Below are 9,539 nucleotides of genomic sequence, written 5' to 3'. Positions count from 1 at the left end.
TATCACTTTGTCATTAAAATTCCACATTTGATTGAAAACAATAAAAAGAGAATATGTAAAAATCTGAAACTGACAGAGCTATAGTTTTATTAAATAATGTACACTCTTTGTTCTAGGTTTACTTGCTCATATGCTCATTATTCTAAATACAGTATGTAATTGCATGGCAGCAGCTCAGTGCATTCAGGCATTTAGACATGATTAGTCACATCTTCCTTCCTCATCTGCTTGACCTCCAGTTTCCTTCATGTTAGTTTTGTTGTGCCTATTTCCCATGCTTTTTTTCAACTCAGTATTTTTGGTGTAATTACTTTTGGTCTTTTTTGTATTTGGCATCCTAGTCTGCCATATGATGGCCCAATTTACATCTTAACAGGAAGACGTCTAAAAACCATTGTCAGTGAGCATAGTCCAAAATTTAGATTCAAACTTTAGCGTGCAAAGGGAAAACAAAGACTAAAAAGAACATGAAATGCTATCAGCCACCTTCTCTGGAAACACGTCCCATGGATGCTGCAGAAAAGGGACCAGCTAGCTTGTTATCAGCATTGGTGAAGGTGTGGCGGTTGGTCATTAGTACACTTTTCATAGATAACTTGTACATCTGCGAAGGCACCATTAATGCTAACTGATGTGTACAGGTTTGTGGGGAGCATATGCTACAGATGTGTTTCAGCAAGACAATAATAAACTTAATAATAAAGGTTTTCATGCATTCTGCACAGTAAAAGACTCCAGGCCCATAAGAAACATTATAAAAAGTAAGAAAGGACAAGGGAGGCACCAAACTGTCAAGCACCTGATATATCAAACAAGGTAAAAGTACAATACCAAGCCCCCACTTAAACAACCAGTGATATGTTTTTTTTCTATTTACCCCCCCCCACCACCACACACACACACACTATTCTGCTTAACTCCAAACCCATTTTGTAACGAGGTTACCAAAGGTTTCAGTTTTCTGACAGAAAGTGCTTGCTAAGCAGTCTTTGACATTTCACAATCGTTTCACATGAAATCTGCAATGTTAAACAAAAACCTTTTAAGGAAACTCTGCAGGGTGCAGGTCCTTGCATAACCATATCACAACCATATAATTATATAAAGTAAAAAAGCTGTGCAGCTTTTAGGTGTTCTTGAGTCTCTTCATTTGAGTATTTAACCTGATCTTTTCTTTGTTTTCTGGTCTTTTGAAACAGCTTCAAATAACTGTCGCAGCAGTGCAAGGAAGGAAGCGCTTTTGAAATGAATAATAACATTTCAGCTTCAGTCTATGATATGCTGTCATTATATCTTAAATCACTCTATCTCGCTTGAATCTGCATTTTACAAAGCGGGTAAACTTTGTAAAAGGTGAAAGGCTTCAGTGTGATTTCTAATGTTTTCCCAGAAGTCTTGCAGCTGCTGTCTTACTGTAATCTATTACACAAGCTAATAAGGAAGCTGTGCCAGAAGGTGCTTTGCTGATGGGATAGACAGAGGAGGCTTTGAAGCGTGGTTTAGGTCATTCTTGCATTATCGTACTCCCTAAACGAACAGCACAGAGCACACCCATGAAGAATGGAAAACATGCAGGTCATTTGATGTGCTAAACAAGGATAAAGTTAAAGTTTTACTGTAATATAGATATAATTATTTGAGTGTTAGCAGTTAAACTTTATCTCATCATTGCTACTTTGTGGCTATCCATGGAGGACCGATACAGGTTTGATTTTCCACCACGCCCTCTACACCTAGAGAAAGGTGTTTGTGTTTTTAAATTCTCTTATAGTCTTGATTTGTTCCACTGTTTCATGTAGAAAGTAATTTTATGACATTATATAGAGATATTAACTTCAAATTGATACACATGATTTATTTTTTCCATGATGTGATCAGAATATCTAAAATACCCGCTGAATATTTGATCCTGTTTCGTGCGTCTTTGTTCTTTATGAGCTTATAAAAAGCTGCAGGAATGTAGATTCAAAGGTCAGACTCTTTTATGACAGGTGAACTCTGAACTTTACAAGTTGAGATTCTAGGTGTCAAGTGCCAATGTGCAACCCTTTTGCTTTATATTACTTCTAATTATAACATAAACTTTATAAACTTTGGACCATAAACCTTAGGGTATTTAGTGTGGCTCAGATTCAAGTTTCCAGATAGAGCCAGCACACTTGATGGAGGCATGTTCTATCTAAAGTGCAAACAAACCTCTCACCCTGATCTAATCTGACTCCAAAAATCCCCTAACCATATAAAATCTTCATGGCTGACATTGTGATAAAATGTGTGAAGCGTAAGCACCATGAAACCAAGGACACGAGACCCTCTGATCCTCCTTCACCTGTGGTTATCGCCCCATGAGCATGACGGCACACACAGCCACCAAACAAGCTGCTCCCTTTTGAGCCGAGTGCCAGACAACACTGACTCTTTGAGTCCGATCACAGAGACCAACTGAGACTTGTCTCAGACCAAATGCCAAGTATCCCGAAGGCATCTTGCACATTGCAGTTACTCTTATGATGAAGAGAAAAGCCTTGAATACACTCTTTGCACACACTTGCACTGTGATGTTCAACACGTGCTGCCTCTCCACAACTGCCTGGTATTCCTGGCTCTAATAATAAAACCATGAAATAATTGCTCACGTACATGCAGTACGATTGAGGCTCTTTTAGTTGCACATTCAGATGGTAAATAGACAGTATTTCAGACTATTTTTTTCAGACTTGCAGACAAAGTGCTGTTTTTCTGATCGTAGCTTTTAAAAACCTTCCAATTCAATTTTGTTTTTGTAGCAATAATTCATAAGAGTTGCTTTCAGGTAAGAGGATCAGATCAGTCAATCAATCCACTTTGAACAGCAGTTGGTGACAGTGGGATGGAAGAACTCCCATTTAACAGAAAGAGATCTCCAGCAGAGGCAGACTTGTGAAGGGCCAGCCATCTATAACAACTGATTGGAGGGTGAGGGCAAAGAAAAGAGAACAAATGGATCATTGAATAAATGACATTAATTGATTTTCTTAATGAATATGTCTAAACACAGGATGAATGATGATGTTTCTCCATTTCACAGCTTTATTTGCAAGTGTTAAACGATGCCTATTTTAGGATGGAATCACAACTGGAGGATAGCCGGGTAACAAACTGTAGGTAAAAATGAGGCCTTTCATATGATAGAACCTGTTTTAACCAGCAGCCCATCTCATATGGTGATGTGACCCTTGAAATGCACTTTTTGAATCTTCCTTCAGTGCATATCAGAAACTGGATCGAACATCCAGAGCACCAAAGCTTGTTTCTGTTACTCTATCTCACAGCCATTAGACATCATTGCTGTTTAATGTTTATGTTATAGTCCATTATTTTGACGATTGGAGTGAGTGTAAGACTTTTTTCTCCCTGATTTTTAAAGCGATTGAAATCTTTTTTTTCTGTCCTGACCTTTTTCATATGGATAAATCATGTACTTATTAACTTATAAAGGACTAGATCTCTAGAAGTGGTAAACTTCTACCTATATTTGTTTGGGTATAGTAGCTATATAATATGTAAAAGTTTAGATTTGAGATATTTAATATTGTTTGTTATATATGGCACAGGGAGTGTAAGCATTTACGCAGATGGTACTTATATTCCCCTTTGTTTTAATTTGACTTTGAATTTGTTTTCTTGATATGAAAGTATCCACAGAATAAACCAAGATAAAACAAGAATCTAAGGCTCAAAAATACTCAAAGTTTGAATGAAAAAGTGGAACATTTCAAGCCACCCCCGTATACTTCTGTGAGTTAAATTAGATATGCAAGAGTTATTGCATAGAAAATGTGCTTATTTAGAGGTGGGAACATTTGTTTTAAGACTTTGTTGATTTTAATTGAACTGACCACTTAAGAAATTGATTCAAAAAACTCAGACTGAGTCGTTTTGACGAAGTTGCAGAGTGATGATTTAAGTTTTGCTTCAACCGCACAGTAACAGGAGACGTTTGTGTTTCTGCCACGCTCAGCACGTTTTCATGCTGAGCTCACCTTTTAGTTCGGTTCAGTGAGAATCATCAGTGCTCAGCATCGGCTCATATTCAAAGTGTGAGCACTTTCGGATCTTTAAATTGTGTTTCGGCTCCGCTACCCAAACGACAGATACGGGAAATCTGTCACAGCTCATGCAGTAACTCTACAGTGTAGCAGATATGTATGAATAATAATCTGTTCTCACGTTAATAGTTTATCTAAGTGTTTGAATGATGAGTATCATTTCAGTGATTTCATTAACTATGTAATTACACTTGGTGCCACTTGCAACATTTTCTCCCATCAAGTGAGAAAGACACGTGTTACGACCCCTCCCTTGTCTCTGAAGTATAGGGGGCACACTGGCTGGCCACAAAACAGGAGAAACAAACTACGTCCCACAAATTTGCCACCTTAATCTTCAATAACAACTGAAGCTAGACAGGACTAATGCAACACTTCCCAGCACTTAATGGTTAAAAGAGAGGGCGAAGCACTTGTTGCTAGAGCTATATATACTTTTCCACAAATGATCTTGATGCTGCTCTGCTGTGGCAAACAGGTGTGGTAACCTAGAACAGAGAGGGAGGGAGGGAGAGCAGCTCTCTTCTAAGAAGAGGCTAAAAGGTCAGTGGACATAACAACAGTTAAGAAACTCATTCTCACTTCTGAGTAAAACCTCTGAGATGGTGGATTTGAACCCATGACCTTGTTAATATGATGCAACAGTTCTAACCACTGCTCCACTATTGCTCAGTGTCAGTGTGCTGTTTTATTAATTTCCCCCAACTACATGATGTTCATCTTACACCATTTTCACACACCTTCAAACGGAGAAGCAACAAAACAAAAAGAAAAAAAGTTTTAAATAGAGATTAAAAATATCAGCCGCTGTCCGTTTTAAGCCTTTTCTACAACTTTTTGGAGGCTCTCTGAGCAGATTTCTTGTAAGTGGAAGACGATCATAGTTTCTGTGGGCGACTGTGCCAACAAAAACTGGTTGTCAAGCAAACATTAACCTTATGTTCTTTTAGCAGATCAGGAGATGTCAGCAGCCTGGCTCCACCCTTATGAATAAACAGTGTCATTATTATAGCTGCTTTTATTGCTTTTATTATAGCTGCTTTGTCTGTGTTTACTTGTTGTCTGCCAGCATGACCATGACCCTGTACAGACTGAATTAGGCTACGTCCACACGTACCCGGGTATTTTTGAAAACGCAGATTTTTCTATGTGTTTGCGCCTGTCGTCAACACGTAAACGGTGTTTTCGGTCACTGAAAACGGAGATTTTTCAAAACTCCGGCCAGGGTGGATATTTTTGAAAACTCCGGAGAAAACGCAGCGTCAAAGGTGTGCGCCTTTTTTGACGTCACACTGTGCGCCACGTTATTGTTTCGGTGAAATGAATTTCTACAATACTGTTACTGTTAATTGTACTCTCTGCAGTGTTTAAATGCTTACATATACACACACACAGTTACTGTCCCTCCACACATACGATTCGGTTCTGCTTCTATGCCCCATCCTTGTTTACTATTTCCCACCGAGGCTTCTAGACTTCTGATTGGCCAACATTTCTACACGGTTAGGAATATATTGCCACCTGCTGCTTTGGCATGTTCCTAGCAGCGTTTTTCTTCATTTCTACATTTACGTGTGGACGGGATTCTTTTTTAAAACGAAAACGGAAAATCTCCGTTTTCGTAAATACTAGGGGTGCAACGATATTCGTATCGATATTGAACCGTTCGATACAGTGCTTTCGGTTCGGTACGCATATGTATCGAACAATACAACATTTGTAATTTATTTTATCAACTTTCCTTCTGACGATGCTGTCTGTGTGGAGCGCTCAGTGAATCTGCGTTCGACTACTCCGCCTAGGCTGCACTGTCGAGCGCAGATCCACTGAGCGCTCAACACAGACAGCATCGTCAGAAGGAAGAGCGCAGGGCAAGCTAGCGAGACAGAAGTTAAGCTCTCCTTGCAACATGGCAAATTGAACCTCTCCCACCCTCATTCAGATCTGGCGTTTGGAATTATTTTGGTTTTCATGTGACGTATGACCCTGAAGGTAAGCGCGTCATGGACTAAAGTAAAACAGTATGTTGGATGTGCCACGCAATGCTCAATTACATGGGTGGGAGCTAGTGTGTTAGCGCAGTTAGCTCGTTAACGTGTTGGCCGTCTAGCCCCACGCAGGATAGCTCGTTAACGGAGATTTGCCGTGTTGTGGCGTTAACGTCATTTCAACGAGATTAACGCTGACAGCACTAGTGGGAACACAACGAATATGACTGCACATTTACGTCGACATCATCCTAGTGCAAAGACAAGTGGAAGCAGACAAAAACAACAAGCATGCATGCTACAAACTTTACCCGAGTCATTTAGACAGCCGTTAGCACATGATTCTCCTTATGGGGACCTGATATGTTTAATATTGTGGCGAGCTCAGACAATGAGGAGACGGAGGTATCGTTTGGTCTTGCTTCCCGTGAGCTAGCACAGCCGTTTATTGACATCTGCAGAAGAACACTGCTGCTAGCTAACTGCTCAGTGTGGCAACCGCACAGCAACAACAACACACAGAGCGCCCTCTGACCCCGGAAGGACACACCGTCGCAGCGAGAAGGCGTCACCCGTCACTATGGCAACATAAACAAAACATAACTGTACAAACAGAACCCTGAACAGCCCTGACCCGCTACATAGCCCCCACCTAAGGGGTCAGTCGTCCCCGACGACCCCATTACCCCACACAAAGTCCTGCAAATGTCCAGCTGCCTTCTTTTGGCGCACCGGCCGGTCACAACCGGCGGGGGAAAAGTCACTCGGGTCAGAACATGGGGTGCCACCATCATCCCACTTCTGACACCAATGTGGCGAGCTCAGACAACGAGGAGACGGAGGTGTCGTTTGGTCTTGCTTCCCGTGAGCTAGCCAGGGAGCACAGCCGTTTATTGACATCTGCAGAAGAACACTGCCGCTAGCTAACTGCTCAGCGCGGCAACCGCACAGCAACAACAACAACAACACACAGGGTGCCCTCTGACCCCGGAAGGACACACCGTCGCAGCGAGAGGGCGTCACCCGTCACTATGGCAACATAAACAAAACATAACTGTACAAACAGAACCCCAAACAGCCCTGACCCGCTACAATATCCTGCTGAGAATATAGCCCAGAAGAAGCGTATAGTATAGCTTTTATTTTGGAAAGAGCCATTTCTCTGTAATAAACTCTCTTTTCCAAAGATGAGTGATTCCTCAATCAGATACAGGTGTTACCCGCGCCAGATCCGCGGCCCCGAACCGTAGTAAGGAAACCTCTGGCAGTTACTTGAAGGTTCCGTAACTGACTCGTAGCCGGCAACAGCTTACTATACAGGTCAACTCCGCTAGCAAAAAGATCGAAGGAGGCGTAGGAAACTGCTTCACCGAACTTTATTTCTTCTCTAAGGCACGAACACCGCGTACAGTGGGCTGAAACAGTTTACTCACAGCGAGCATCGCCGACACAACTCTGGCTGTCGAGGGAGTTATTATATTCCTTTTATTTATTTTCTTTTCGTCTCTTCTGTAGCTAACCGTTACTTTTTCCCCTTCTCCGCTCTCTCTCTTCACACACACACCAGGCAGTCCCGCTACACACATCCCGAATACATTTCCCATCAGGCTTCATCCTTAAAGGGCCATGCCTGTAACACAGGGCTTGCAAAATCGCTAACCCGATGTCCCGGGGCTAGCGATTTTTCCAGTCGGGTTACCAAAATCTATCTCTGCCCTGCCCGTTGGGCTATTGTAGGAAGGAAAAATATATGTCAATGCTTTTGCATTCTTTCGGAAATGTAGCTGGGTAATTATGTCATTGGCATCGGTGAGCCACTGTCAATATGTGACATATTGAAATCGCGTTTGAATTTGCGCTTGTTTTTTGCTTTCACTTTGCAAATGTCCAGGTGCCTTCTTTTGGCGCACCGGCCGGTCACGACCGGCGGGGGAAAAGTCACTCGGGTCAGAACATGGGGTGCCACCATCATCCCACTTCTGACACCAATGTGGCGAGCTCAGACAACGAGGAGACGGAGGTGTCGTTTGGTCTTGCTTCCCGTGAGCTAGCCAGGGAGCACAGCCGTTTATTGACATCTGCAGAAGAACACTGCCGCTAGCTAACTGCTCAGCGCGGCAACCGCACAGCAACAACAACAACAACACACAGGGCGCCCTCTGACCCCGGAAGGACACACCGTCGCAGCGAGAGGGCGTCACCCGTCACTATGGCAACATAAACAAAACATAACTGTACAAACAGAACCCCGAACAGCCCTGACCTGCTATAATATGCTGCTGAGAATATAGCCCAGAAGAAGCGTATAGTATAGCTTTTATTTTGGAAAGAGCCATTTCTCTGTAATAAACTCTCTTTTCCAAAGATGAGTGATTCCTCAATCAGATTATTTATTTTTTAAAATTACTTTTGTTTCAGCAACATTAAATTTAAAAACTGTACTTTTGAGTTAAAATATATATTTATAATTTTAATAAATGACAAATTAAAAAGGCATGAACATTTTTTTGTATCGAAAAAATATCGAACCGTGACACCAAAGTATCGAACCGAACCGAACCGTGAATTTTGTGTATCGTTGCACCCCTAGTAAATACCCGTGTACGTGTGGACGTAGCCTTAGTGTTTCAAAAAAAAGGGGGGGGGGGGGGGAATAACACAATTACAGTATTTTTAATACTGTAAATGTAACTTGAAGCGTTACTTTCTTATAATAAAGGACAGACTGTACAAGATGATATGAAAGTATCATTAAACCTTTGAAGGATACTTAAGATGCATTCCAATATGGATTCAGTTTAAAAGGAAGTCATTCTGCTCATTTCCAGAGTAGCTTTGCAAGATTCACAACTCAAAGTAAATTATCAATTTAGTATCATTTATCTCATAATTTTATTGAATCCTTAGTTTAGTATTTTAAGCCAACTTTCTTCTGATCGACTGGCTCTCACTATCATAAGATAGAACAGAAAATGGTTGGAACTAGTGAGTGTCCTTGACTCACTCCGTAAATTAGGTGTTGAGAAGGAAAAACAAATTATGCCCACTGTAATGGATAGTCTATGTGTGCTACACAACTTCTGGGGCTGCATAGCAGAGATGGTGTTAAAAACATGTTTGCAATACATTTTTTTTCTCCTAGCATAGATAAATAACAGAAGAAGAAAGCTATAATGGGTGCACAATGCCAAAAGCTGGACTTTTCCCTCTAACGGCCACTTGAGGCTGGCTCCAAAAGTGAGTCAATGCCCAGACTTGCGTGTTTAAATGTCCAAATTTTGCAGCATGCAACACCAAATGCTTTAGATCTCTGACCCGTTTATATTTAGGCTTGAGCTACAACTGGTATGAAATTGTTACAAAATGGGAAATGGCAGATTACACGGTCACTCATCATTGAAATGATGCCATCCCTGGAATTTGTCTGCAAACATGGAAGCATTCAATTCATTGAGGATTCACC

Source organism: Simochromis diagramma, unplaced genomic scaffold, assembly GCF_900408965.1.
Source record: "Simochromis diagramma unplaced genomic scaffold, fSimDia1.1 OVJJ01000304.1, whole genome shotgun sequence".
Lineage (NCBI taxonomy): Eukaryota > Metazoa > Chordata > Actinopteri > Cichliformes > Cichlidae > Simochromis > Simochromis diagramma.
The sequence above is the reverse complement of the archived record's forward strand: the minus strand, read 5'-3'. Positions refer to the sequence as shown.